The sequence below is a fragment of the Athene noctua genome, chromosome 1, assembly GCF_965140245.1.
Source record: "Athene noctua chromosome 1, bAthNoc1.hap1.1, whole genome shotgun sequence".
Taxonomy (NCBI): domain Eukaryota; kingdom Metazoa; phylum Chordata; class Aves; order Strigiformes; family Strigidae; genus Athene; species Athene noctua.
Genome location: NC_134037.1, coordinates 69254667 through 69268634, shown reverse-complemented (window position 1 = coordinate 69268634; position 13968 = coordinate 69254667). Strand labels below are relative to the sequence as shown.

The window sequence follows — 13968 nt, the reverse complement described above, 5'->3', positions numbered from 1 at the left end:
CCAGCGCTTTGCCTATGGCACTGTGGCTGTGCCCGTGCCCTGGCTAGTGCTGTCATGCCCAGCTGGCTCTTTGGGGCAGCAGCTGTTGTGCCAACTGCTGTGGGGCTTGGAGCCCTGGCACTTGAGGGGACATTTGCAGCATCCAGTAGTTAGGAGCACAAACAGACTTTATCCTCTTCCCATACCCACTTTGTAGCAGTGACTCCTCTAAATGCTCAAATCCTTCACCTTTGTGGGAATTTTGCTGGATGATGGAAACTGATAAAAAACTTATTCTCATTTTCAGCCCCTCAAGACTGCTCCTTCCCGACGGTGTTCAGCACCATCGCTCCTATTCAGCAAAGGTTTGAGCAAGCCATGGTTGCCTTCAGCCAGGTAGGTACTTCATGTGCCTGCACAGATATTTAATACCCAGGAGCAAGGTGATATATCTTGGCTTGCTCATGCATATATCTCAGCATCCTGCACTAGAGGACCCCAGGTGAGCTGCAGACAACGGAGCACACACACAGTGACCCAGGCAGCTCAGCTGGCAGAGTCATGGGTGCAGAGTGGAGACTGCTGTCATAGCGGGGATGGAGGGGAGAGGTGGTGGGACCTGCACATCCTGGCACTGCCCCCAGCTGCTATTCTCACCCTCCCACCAGGTCTGTGCAAGCCCAGCAGGAGCTCAACCTCTTCCTCTCATCTTTCTCACCACAGGACAAGGGTTGCCAGCGCTGGCTCCTCATTCATATTAGTTTCTGCCTATGTTGTTGAGAAGTCTCCACTAAGTTTCCCCTGCAGAGCATTTAGATTCATTGCTTTCTGACTGTTTTTCTTTCTTTTGGGTGGCAAAGCCTTTAAAACAGGCAGAAGAGTTGGCTGTGGTGGTATTTACTTGCTTATTTTGCTACAGGTCATATCTTGCCTAGCCAAACAGATGGGAAATTTCTGCTGATGTTAGTGGCAGTGCCTCCTTCCTTCATTAAACTGATTTCCAATATGTAGAGGAACACTATCATTTGAACTGCAGCTACTTCACTGCAACACCCTGACTTCCCTTCTATCCTCCAATAATAAACCCAGTTCAGTTAGTCAAAGGGCTCTGCTAATTGGGCATGCTGGTGTTTAAAGTAGTCTTATTATGTGTTAAAAAAATAAAAAGCTTATAGAGGAAGGCCATCAGTATTTTGGGTCTTCAGGTAGCAAAGTCTGAGTTCTTGAGCATTCCTCGCTTGTAGAATGTGGCAAGCTGTGCTGTATGAGCACTTGCAGTTAATTATTCTTCAGTTATATCCTTCTTCAGAGTGAGCACATTTTTTACATTTGTTTCTTGACATGAACATCAGGAGCTGTCAGACTGTGAGAAAGGCTGTGTTTAACACATTTTCCTTTCACTGGAAACATTCCTGATTGAAGTCTGTACAGTGGCTCTGTGTGACACCTCCTGGCTTGCCATACGGCTCCACCTCAGAGCCTAGAATCATCCCACAGCCCAGGGGGACAGGTGGAACTCAAATACTGAACAAGTGCCCAGGACTTGCTGCTCTGTTTTCTTTGATGCCATAATTTACTAGGTGTTACAAGCAAAAATTACTATCACTACCACCACCACCACCGCCCCAAGCCCTACAAACTCCAGGACCTTGCAGGAAAAAGGGGCTGTTGATGTCTCTATAGTAAGGAGACAGCAAGCTTCTCTGTGTTGACTGGTGATGGCTGGCTGGCTGGAGGTACAGTCATTCCTCTCCTCCAGGCCTGAATCCTTGCCTCCTCCAGGCTCTGCCTTTGGTTTTCAGTCCTCTGTCCGTGAGAACAGACCTGGCTGGGCAGGAAAGTGGTCCTGATGCCTCATCCTCCCCTCATGCACAATATGGGTCCTCCCTCTCATTTCTGCAGGAGGCAGCATTTACCAAGAGCACAGTGCACTCCCGGTGTAATCCACGTTGTTGCTGGTGCCATCAGCTAATTTGGAGCCGATGCCAAGAGCTAATTTGTCTGTGGCCTGGGTCTACAGAGGGAGGTGTGCTCTGGCAGTATCTCCCATTTCACTACCCCTCCAGACAAAGCCAGTTTAAACTATCTCAGCAGGACAAGCAATTTCGGGTGCCAGCACTGGGCTGCCCCCACAGTAGGGAAAGGGAGGAAGAGGGCAAGCAGCAGAACTGGGACAAATAGCCCTTGGGACCCGTGTTTGTCTGTGCTTGAGGCAGTGAGCTGGGGCAGGGCAGAGCAGAAGCTGTGGTTCAGCAGTAACTGCTGCCTCCCTGTGCCCCAAGCCTTGCCTGTGCAGCCTGCCTGGCTGGCCGAGGACCATGGCTCTCCAGGCAGTGTGGGCAGGAGAGCTGTGATGGTTTTCACACTCTCGGCAGCTTGCTCCCCTGGGTGACTGACTGCTTTGTGTATCCCTCGAGCTGGTGCTAATCCTGCCGAACAGCCTGGGCAGAGCCCCAGCTGCTTCATCAGCACTACCTCACAGCACTAATGGCCACAAAGGCCTTGAATCAGCTCATCTCACAAAAGGAAGTATCATTTCTACTGAATACATCTGAGTCAATGAATGCACAAAACCTCTGAGGTGCAGAAGAGGCTCATGTGAAAGTCAGATTAAACCCAGCTTCCTTAGTGCCACAGTCTCTCCCCAAGACCTCCTAGCCCCGTGGCCAAGCCACTGGTGGCTTCACCATGACACGAAGCAATAGAAAAGGCCCACAAAGCCCTATGGAAAAGGTTTTTATTTGTCTGTTATCAGCACAAGCTAATTAGCCTTTAAATGAAAAATGTCTTTTGTACTCCAAAAAAACCTTGCTATCTTGGGCAACACTACAGACTTGCTGTCTGCAGACGTGGTCTGAAGCCTCTGAATCTACAGAAGCATAAATAGAAAAGTCTCTATTACACTTAATAGGAGTGAAATTGTCACAAATTGAAATTGTCACAAAGAACCCACCTTCAAAAATCTTTCACCTTTCAGGATTCAGAGCAGTCACAGATCCCCTGAATTTTTCTGTGCAGATAGTAAGCTATGCAAATACCACGGAGCACTTACTGGAGCATTACCCTTAATAATGAGAGGGTGGATTTCAAGTGGAGGCAAAAGACTTTGTGATCTGGTTGCCAAACCCATGAACCATTCAGTTCACCCATGAAACATTCAATCCTGACTGTTCTCAGTCTAAGTGGTGATTTTCCCTTTCCCCTACAGACGTTCACAAACTACCTGACTGGGCTAATGCAGGTGATTTTAGTAACTGAACCACAAGTCATTTCCAGAAAATAGATTAGTTTATTCATCTTGCAGATTCAGCTGCCTAGAAACTAGTTTCCTCCAGCTCTCAGACCAATTCCTGGTTCCAACAGCAAGCAGGAGAGATGCTCTGATCAGCTAGTGCAGATCCAGACATTGTCTGAAGAGTTAGCTTGTGAGATAAACAGGTTTCTGGACCTACTGACCAATTACTGGTAGCATTAGGAAAACGTAACATAAGCATACTCCCATGCTTATTTTCTGGTTATTAGCCAACATGCCAATCAGAAATCCTTTGGAAAACTATTAATGACAAACTTCAAGAAGTAAGTAGGGCAAACCTTTTGTTTTAAAGCATACATCCTCCATGCCAAACTGAGATCCTGAAGGAGCTTACTCCTTGGGATGTTGTCTAGAGGACATTTCTCGACAGCTGATGTTTATTTTTGTACCAGGTGTCTTCTGTACCTCTGAGGCTGAGCTTGCACATTGTTCGTTAGGTGCTAACTTCATTACCCACTCCTGACAGGGAAGACATTAAACAATGTGCATCCTCTCCAAACATTTATGGGGACAAGATTCCTACCCCAAAAGTTTTCCACTGGGTTTTCCACTGATGTAGTGTTGGAGAGGCCAGTGGATCCAGAGCAACTCTTGTCATGACTGCAAATGAAATTGCAGAAGATGAGAGGAACACCATACTGAAGTATGAAAGAACACTCAAAGAACACTCAACTGGGCTTTCAGGAGGGTGAGGCAAGTCTGATCTGAAGCTTTTATTGTGACACTGAGAAAATAATGTCTTCATTTCCAGCCTGACAGTGAAGCTAACACTGTGTTTCCTTGCAGAGGGAAAGATCTGTTTGGGGGATCTTCACAATGATAGAACAAGGAGTCAGGGAGCTTGGGCTCTGTGTGGTCTTTTCCATGTTGCCCTGGCTCCTTCTCCTGCCCAGGCAGCCTGGTCCAAGCAGGGAGGCACAGCATGTACTGAACTCCCCTACAGAGATGCTGGATCCCATCCCAACATTGAAGATCTGATTCTTGTCATCATGCAACCACATTTAGTCACCTTTTTATTTTCTTTTTTTTTTTTTTTTTCAATGGTGTGACAGACTTGCCTTGCCAAGCTGAGAAAGCTCAGGGAAATAATCTGCAGAGATGCAGAGTGGGTGAGTCAGGCAGAGCCTGGGGGCTGACGGCAGAGACCCTTGTGTGGAAAGCTGTGGTTAAAGGAGGTGGGAGGGTTTCTTGCTGGCCACAGGACTGAAGTGGGCAGGTGTAGATGAGTCAAATGAAGGTTGTTGCAAAACAGAGAGAAATCAGTGGGGTTGCTGGTAATACTGTGGAGTTTTATGGGTCAGCTCGAAGCTGCCATTTCCTTTCTATACCCTCCTACTACTTCTTGACAGACATGATGCTCCTGCCCTTCACTTTTTCTCTTCATTTACTTTTTCTTTCTTCTTCCATTTTTCATCATTTGTGTGCTTATACCAGCTAAATGCTTTAGCTCCCCTGTTTAACCAGCTGATGACAGTACTGTGCGTTTTCTTTCATAGGCTGACTATGTGAAAATAATGAGTAAAAAAATAATACTATCATAGTACCAAACATACAGAAGCATAGTGGGTAGAATGCTGCTTTTCAGGGGAAGAGTGGGTGTCCACCCCCTGCTCTGGTACAGACGACTTGTATCATCTTCAGCGTGACATTTCACCTCTCTGCACCACAAGTGCACATCTGTAACATGGGGTTAATAATGCTGCCTTTCCTCATAGGGATACTGTGAGGAAAGGAGTAGTTAACAACTCAACACAGTGATGAGGTTGATTCATTTGGAAGGTGGCATAAGACAATCAGGAACTGCAGAGACCTGGAGCAAACCCAAAAGATGAGGTTTTTCAGGGTAAAACTTATCCCTCCATTAACTGTTAGCACAACAGGATTCTGATCCATGTGAGATCCCTCTTTTTTTATAATACAAGTAATAAGTGCAAGTGTTAATTGAGACCAGTTTACTGGAGAAAGAGTTTTGTGAAAACAGACCTATTTAAAAACACAGAAGTAACATATTCAGCTCCTCATGCAGGTTGGTTCAAAGCAGTTCATAGAAACTGTTCTGATGAGAAACTCAGAGGTTGGCTGACATTATTATAGAAGGTGTCTGCTTTCTTTGGAAATGTTACGCTTTTGTTGAAAAAAACAACACTAAAAATATCACCCAAACTAAAAAACTTGTCAATGGGAAAAATATGTCATCATTGTTGGTAGAGACCTTAAAACTTTCATTCTACCTGTTTTTAACTTTCATGAGAAGCTTGGCCTACATGACTCTCCTTTGTGCTTTTGATAAATTACAGTCTCACAGAGGTTGCAATCCAAATTTATTCAATGAACACCAAAACCATGGGGTTTTTGCACCAGGAAAGCTAAGCACATTTTGAAACAATATCGCTCTACCACTGACTGATGTCACCACACACATACGTGTGGCTCCAAGACCAGTCACTGGGGGCTATTATCAGATGAATTTGATGGGGTGAATCAGGAGCTGAGTCTCTCCCATACAGGGGTCAGCCTGCAGCAGGATGGCCTACAGAGCCCACACTGCTGGCATGACAGAAGATGTCCAGCTTACAGTGGACCAGCCTATTAAGTCATACAGGCAGCTTTAAAATGACTGGAGGGACTGGAGTAACCTGATCTAGTGGAAGGTGTCCCTGCTGGTGGCAGGGGGTTGGAATGAGATGATCTTTAAGGTCCCTTCCAACCTAAACCATTCTGTGATTCTATGTTTCTATGATTCTATGACTTCAGGTGTTACTGCCCTGTTCCTACTTGTCACCATTCCTTATCTGGAAGTTATAGCCAGCAGCAAAAGCCAGTGGGTGGGATCTCACAGCTCTGATACGAAGTCTGCTACTTCTGTATTACAATGCTGAGTGATGGGGTTTGAAGTAAGCTGGAGATTTCCCACTGGAGAAAACCTGGGAGCCCTTGCTTGCTCCATTTTTCCTGCAAACCAGTAGGAGCAGGACGCTCATTGGGTGGCCAGTGACAAGCAGCATCCAGCTGCTGGGCAGCTGCTACTGCCCTCTCAGATGCTGAACTGTACAGTTATTCCACACGGGGCAGTCTGTGCTTCCACCAACACACCTTGTTTAAAGCAGTAAAACTTTTATTATGTGTTCAAGCCTCAGTTGTAACCAGGTTATCTCTAAACGGCTAATAATTTAGTTTTATTTCTAAATGAAACTCTCAGCAAGTCTGAAAAGGTTTTCCTGACCTTTCTGCATGCACATGGCTATTCCGATCTATGTGTCACAAGAACTGTGCGGGGGCAAGTGCAGTGTTGCTACTGGACACATCTAGGACTTAGCTGAGTCCAGCAGTACTGCAGACATCTGCACAAACTTATCCAGAAATGGCCGGCCACTCTGCAGCACTTACAGGATGCTTTTACAATACAGGATTCTGTGTTTTTTTGAAAAATGCTGTACCTAGAAAGGAGAGCTTGTAAAAGGCTTTAGAGGGATGGGGGCTTCGGTGCTGTGGCCCTGTCAAAAGACTGGTCTGAGAAGAGATAGCCTCAAACAGAGAGATGCGCTGACGAATATCAGGAGCATCACATTGCAGGTCTCCGCGAGGGCTAATTAACACCCTGATTAACTTACATCCTGCCTGCTGGGGAGAAGGAGACATGCCGTAGGCGTCCCACGGCTGACATTCATGCCTGGCGTTTCCCCGTGCTGCCGCCACAGGGTGGGCAGCAGACCACAGCCGGCGGCACGCTGGCACACCGACACTGGCACCCCGGGCCCGGAGAGCCGGCAGGCAGACACCTGCCTGGGACCGGGGGGGTCAGGGGGAGCCTCATTGCTCTGATGGAGGTTACAGGCTAGACTTAGGGGAAGACTCCCCATGGATGCCTCCCCCTAGTTAACCACCATCGCTCCTGCCTCAGCAGTTTTCTGCAGTGTTTGCTGTTGCACTTGAAAATCGTGGAAAGGCACATACAGCCCATTAAGGCTCAGAAGGACCCGGGCTCCCCCTGCCAGGAGCACTGGCAACCCCGGCCACTGCTGGTGATGCCTCCAGGGCCCCCAGCCAGGACCTCCCCATGCTCAGCAGCTCAAGGCAGCCTGCGGGGGTCTTTTACCGGCAAAGCATCAGCTCTGGGCTTACCAGGACACCAGCTCGCCTAGCAAACGGGGCACTTTCAGGGACTTTCTCCATCACTGGCACAGGATCATCCCTCTCAGAAAGTGTTCAGGTGTTCCCAGCACGGCTCTGCCTGGGCCAGCCAGCCTTTGCCAGCAGCTCCCCAGCACCATCTGAACCTGACACGAGCTGGCCATCCCCAGGCGGCGGCTTGGAGGTCTTCCTGCTTGGCAGGGCAGTAGCCTTGAACAGCAAAGACATGTACCATCCTCTGACAGGTTGCCACAGAGCCAGACCCATGCAATGTGCCAGCATTGCCACAGCCTGTGTTTGATGTCTCCCCTGTCACCAGGTAAGGACCATCCTCTGCCCTGAGCCCAGGGCATGGGCAGGACCCAGCCATACCAGCGGTGCAGTCCCCATCTCTTGAGCTTCCCTTCTCACCCAGCAAACTCACTTTCCTGCCATTTCATAGATCAGACCTGGGTACAAGATTCACTGGTGCTATGAGAGCATTTGAGAGGCTATGTCCACAGGAGCAGCACAATCTACCTCCTCTAACTGGGGCTGCCCTGTGCAGCACCTCAGCCCTTGAGAGGTTTCACAGGATGCTCCTTGGGCGGTCCTGTCACGCGGCTGCTTTCGGGGCACACAGGACAACCCCAGCTTCCCCACGGATGCTGAAGACTTTCACCTTGGCTGCCTGCAGTGCTCTCCCTGTAGGGGTGGAAGGTTTCTTACCAAGCACGAAGGTAAAGGCATTTCCTCTCAGAAGACACACCACAGGACTTTCGCATGTTTTCTCTGTGTGCAAAGCACTGGCAGCAGGTGCTTTCCATGACAGCCAGGTGCCCTGCCCTGCCCTGCCCTGCGCTGGCACATTGGCTGTCCCAGTGGCAGCTCCCATCACCTCAGCCAGCCCATGGAAAGCACTGGACATTGGGTAGAAGATGGCCTGTGAGAAAGAAACCAGGCAGAAGGAGTGGGAGCAAGCAAGAAGATGTTTCTCCTCCTCAGCCTGACAGGAGATCCCCAGCCCTGCCCTCGTGATGGGTTGTTACCATGACTGGGAGAGCAGGGGGATTGCTAACACTAGCACAGAAACTGCCTGTCCAGCCTAAGGAGGAGCATTTTAAAACTACAAATTGCACCTGGAAAAAGCACCAGCAAGAAGCAGAGAAAAAGCATCATCTCCATCCTGGTGCTCCCCAAGGAGTTTCCTATGAGGCCCCCCCCAGTTCAGGCAGAGAAATGCAACTTAGCTACAACTGTTAAGGATAACAAAAAATGTTTCTCTAAATTCGTTAACAGCAAAAGGAGGATTAGGGAAAATCTCCCTCCTTTACTGGATGCAGAGGGAAACATGGTAACTAAGGATGAGGAAAAGGCTGAGGTGCTCAATGCGTACTTTGCCTCAGTCTTTAGCAGTGGAACTGGCTGTTCCCTGGACACCCAGCCTCAGGAGCTGGGAGATGGGGAGGGGAAGCAGATTGAGATCAGCACAGTTGAAGAGGAGGTGGTCAGAGACCTGCTGCACCACTTGGATGCACACAAGTCTGTGGGACCGGATGGGTGCTGAAAGAGTTGGCAGATGTGCTCGCCAAGCTGCTTTCCATGATTTACCTGAGATCCTATTGGAGGGGGAGGGTGGGGAGGTCCCATTGGACTGGAGGGTGGCAAATGTGACACCCATCTACAAGAGAGGCAGAAAGGACAATCCAGGAAACTATAGACCTGTCAGTCTGACCTCGGTACCAGGGAAGGTCATGGAGCAGGTCATATCGAGTGACATTAAAAGTCATATAATGGGCAACCAGGGGATCAGGCCTAGTCAGCATGGGTTTATGAAAGGCAAGTCCTGTCTGATAAACCTGATCTCCTTCTACGACAGGGTGACCTGCTTATTGGATGAGGGAAAGGCTGTGGATGTTGTCTACCTTGACTTTAGCAAGGCCTTTGACACCGTTTCCCACAGCATTCTCCTGGTGAAACTGGCTGCTTGCGGCTTGGATGGGCACCTGCTTCACTGGGTAAAAACTGGCTGGATGGCCGGGCCCAAAGAATTGTGGTGAATGGAGTTAAGTCTGGTTGGCAGCTGGTCACAACTGGTCCCCCAGGGCTCGGTTTTGGGGCCACTCCTGTTTAACATCTTTATTGATGATCTAGACGAGGGGATCGAGTGCACCCTCAGTCAGTTTGCAGATGACACCAAGTTGGGTGGGAGTGTTGATCTGCTCGAGGGTAGGGAGGCTCTGCAGAGAGACCTGGACAGGCTGGAGCCATGGGCTGAGGCCAACTGGAGGAGTTTCAATAAGGCCAAATGCTGGGGGCTGCCCTTGGGCCACAACAACCCCCAGCAGCGCTACAGGCATGGGGAGGAGTGGCTGGAGAGCTGCCAGTCAGAGAGGGACCTGGGGGTGCTGACTGACAGCGGCTGAACAGGAGCCAGCAGTGTGCCCAGGTGGCCAAGGCGGTCAAGGGCATCCTGGCTTGTGTCAGCAGTAGCGTGGCCAGCAGGGACAGGGAAGGGATCTTACCCCTGTACTCGGCACTGGTGAGGCCGCCCCTCGATTCCTGTGTTCAGTTTTGGGCCCCTCACTACAAAAAGGACATTGAATGACTCGAGCGTGTCCAGAGAAGGGCAACGAAGCTGGTGCAGGGTCTGGAGCACAGGTCGTACGGGGAGCGGCTGAGGGAACTGGGGGTGTTTAGTCTGGAGAAGAGGAGGCTGAGGGGAGACCTCATCGCCCTCTACAGCTACCTGAAAGGAGGTTGTAGAGAGCTGGGGATGAGTCTCTTTAACCAAGTAATAAGCGACAGGACAAGAAGTAATGGCCTCAAGTTGCACCAGGGAAGGTTTAGACTAGATATTATGAAGCATTTCTTTCCAGAAGGGGTCGTTAGGCGTTGGAATGGGCTGCCCAGGGAGGTGGTGGAGTCCCCATCCCTGGAGGTGTTTAAGAGTCAGGTTGACATAGCGCTGAGGGATATGGTGTAGTTGGGAACTGTCAGTGTTAGGTTAATGGTTGGACTAGATGATCTTCAAGGTCTTTTCCAACCTAGATGTTTCTGTGATTCTGAACTTCCAGGTGGGGGAATCTGAACAAAGATTGGATGGCTGATCAGTCTTGTGCACTAGTTGGGGCTGCCTGCACCCCAAGCCCTGGCTGTGCAGACCCATGTGCAGACGGCAGCCGTGTGCCAGCCCCCATGCCCTGGGGAGCTGCAGCCCCTTCGGAGGCCCAGACCCACACCCAACTGCCCACCTTCATTTCTCCATCTCCTCGGCTCCGGGGCTAATGGTTCAAATAATCAGTCTCTTTTTCTAAAGCATCTTGAGAACCTGAATCACTTTTGTACTTGGGACTTTGTGTTGGTAGCCCATAGGCTTTTTGGAGAAGATGTCCCTGCCTCTCTCCATATTCCCGTTCCCTGGGTTCATCTAGCACTGGCTGACACAGACCTGATTTAGCTACCCATCTCTGAGTCCTTCATAACCCTCCCAGGGAACCTCTTTTCCCACCCTCCCCCCTTGCACTCAGTTGTGTCCAGGGCAGACCCTGCTGGTGCCTGGGCTGCAGGGCCCTCCCTTGCCCCGGGTGAGCCCCAGGGCCGACTGGAAAAGCAAATCTGTGCACCTGCTGGCAGTGGTCTTGAAGGTGAGCTCCTCTGACCTCCCAGAGAGGAATACTGAGATTTATGGGTGAATGAAAAGCAGCTGAGAGCTGGGTCCTGTTGTTAGCCCAGTGCAAGCGCACTTGGCACGTACTTGTGTAGCCCACTTGTCCTAGTGGAGATGGGCACCTTTGGGAGCAGGAAAGATGGGCTGCGGGGCCTTCCCAATGCTATGATAATCCCTAGGGCTGAGCTGAGCCAAGTAATGATCATCCTCCTCTTGCTCAGGTGTGCCTGAAGCAGTGCGGGTTCCCTGACAGAGCCTTTGGTGCTCACTGAAACTATGAGAGCTGGGCAAGTCTCATCTCAGCAGGGTGAGATGGCTCCACGTTTCTTTGGAGATCAGCTTCAAACTGTGCCATGGTGTCAGCCTGTATGAGCTGTTTCAGCCACCAGCAAGAATGGAGCCAGAGTGTTTCCACCCACTCCCTGCCTGTGCTCTCACATTTGTCAGGCTTTTAAGCCCATTCCCACAGTTACCCAGTACCTCCACTGCCAGGCAATCTCCTGTTAGCCAGTGCAGGAGTACTTAGCGCCCAGGTTCAGCCAAGCATGGGTGCCTGCAGCCTTGCATGGCTGCAAGTGACCCAAAAAGGCTCTGTCCTTAAGAAAACCAAGGTTGAAATGGGTAAACATGAACAGACAGCTCTTACTGGATGACACCTACTACTCCTACTCTTTCTCCCCTCCACACATCACCTCCCACAAACAGCACCTTTTACTTCAGTCTCCACAGAAGAGGTTAATAGTTAAATGTCACCCAAAGCAGCAAAACATTAGCAATTCTGCAGCCGCCCTGAGCTCCCTGGTACCACGCAGCCAGCACAGCAAGTGAGGGCTCAGGAGGAAGCAGCTCATACTGTGTATGTGGGTGTGCTCCTCTTGTTGCACAAGAGGAGTGTGTTACTGGAGTATCGCTTGTTTCTCATTCCACACATGACCCTGTCACCTGCTCTGCAGAGGAAAATGCATGCAGCGAGTCATGAGCAAGATGGGGAACAACCAGATGAAGCTGCAGTTGGCAGACATAGGAGAATGTCCACATGCCTTTAAGATGTTCTTCACACCATATTGCTCTGACTCTGCTCTCTTTATGGTCCCAGAGGATTTGAGTGTTACCTGTCATGGGAGTGAGGTGTAAATGAGATAGAAAATCCATCTGCACCTCTTAGCCCTCGATGAGAGAGGACAGACTGGAAGGTGCAGGATCCTGAGTCGGTCTCAGCCTGGTTCACTGGAGGATCTGCTGCCACAGATGGACCTGTAGTTTGCCAGAAACAAAAATCCTTACTGTCCTTCATGGGCAAGTGCAAGTGTCTATAGGACATCCCAGCCAATGGAGGACCCTGGTGTACTGCAGATAGGACCGCGTGTTTGGGGTTTTTATGGAAACACAGCCCGGCTGCTGGACCTGTTACATCCTCAAACATCAACCTCATCTCATCTCCTGTCCCAGGCAGCAGTCACGTCCCACTGTCCACTGCCGGGAAGCTAAGTGGCAGGCTCCTCGCCTCCGGTTACATCTTCTAAAACTCATTGAAAGAACTGGGTCTGGGGTGCAGTCACAGTGGTTCCCCTGCTCCACACTATTGGTGGATTAATGAGAAGCGATTTGGGTGTGGAAATCAGCCCTATAAAGCTGCAGCCTGAGGCAATGCTGCCGGTTTTGCATATGAAAGAAATGGCAGTTACTGAGATTTCAAGTATTCAGTGAAAAGCAAGGGACTTGAGGAGCCCCCACTGGAGGATGAAGTACCTTTCTGGTACTTCTTCTGCAACACCTGTCCATCAGTGGATGGGCTATTTAATTTTAAATCAGTTATAGCCGTAAAAGCAAAATGCTATCTGCTTTAATGTCAAAATGGAGTCACATGGAGTTGCCTACCTCTGGGCAGGAGGAGGGATTTTAGCCAAATTTTTTGCATCTATTTCTTACTGAACAATACAATCCAGAAAAATAATATAAATACTATCAACTATTGTTTTTCTAAGCCTCTTGTACTCAGCCTGACCCCACAAAACTCATCCAGGAGGATGCCTTACCCCTCTCCTCACTGTGTGTTGACTGTATGCGAGCCTTTTCCTTCTTAGAAATGCTTTCGATCAAAATGACTTGTCTCCTCTGTGAGTTGATCTCCACACTGTGTATCTGTATACAGGAGAATTATCAACATTATTCCTCCTGGGTATGAATCTGAGTTTCCTTGAGACTGCAGATGTGAAGCAGCTGTGGGACCTGACATCCCCAGAGCCAAGGGGCAGCTGTCCCCACCTCTCCTGCAGCCAAAGATTCTGGCTGCTCAGAGGTCCCCAGCTTCTATGGACAGACCTGTCCACCAGTGTCTGCATGGTCCGTGGCACCCAGCCTCGGCTTTGCTCGGGGATGGCACAATACTTTAAAAAACCCTGTGTGCGTCAGCAGTCCATAACTCACTTCAGATAGATGATGGAGGCTGGGACTGGCAACTTGTTTTCAAGCTTCTTTCAGCTGTTTATTAGCAAGACAACCACTTATAAGGAAGCTTTTATATACACAAACTTGATGTGACCTTTGGGTATATTAAAAACAATTAGAAGAAGTAAGGAGATGAATTTTACCTTAGAAAAGTGTTTGAAACGTTGGAACTGAAGGACTGTCAACACACGGCTATCTGTATTTTTTAAAAGATATGGAAAGCTAATGAAACTGCAGAAAACTGCTGCAGGGTTTGAGAAAGCTCTGCAGTACGAATCTGAAGGATATCAGACCAGATAGATTACTTACAAGGAAGATTAGATGACTCAGGGTGTGTGCATGGATTCATTCATGTAGGGGAAACAGCTGCCGCAAGGGTCTCTTGAAAGAAGAAATAGGCATTAGGAGAAGTGGTAGGTGTACAAGCTGGGAAAAATAAAATGGGGAA

General features: G+C 49.3%; 1 protein-coding gene across 1 annotated transcript in view; it reads left to right on the top strand.

Annotated features, from left to right (window-relative positions):
- TAGAP (T cell activation RhoGTPase activating protein) overlaps positions 1-13968 on the top strand; it is a 55989-nt gene that overhangs the window by 8632 nt on the left and 33389 nt on the right. The window contains exon 2 of the mRNA XM_074924514.1: positions 287-375. The gene's annotated coding sequence lies outside the window, so the exon portion shown is untranslated. The remainder of the gene's footprint in view (positions 1-286; positions 376-13968) is intronic.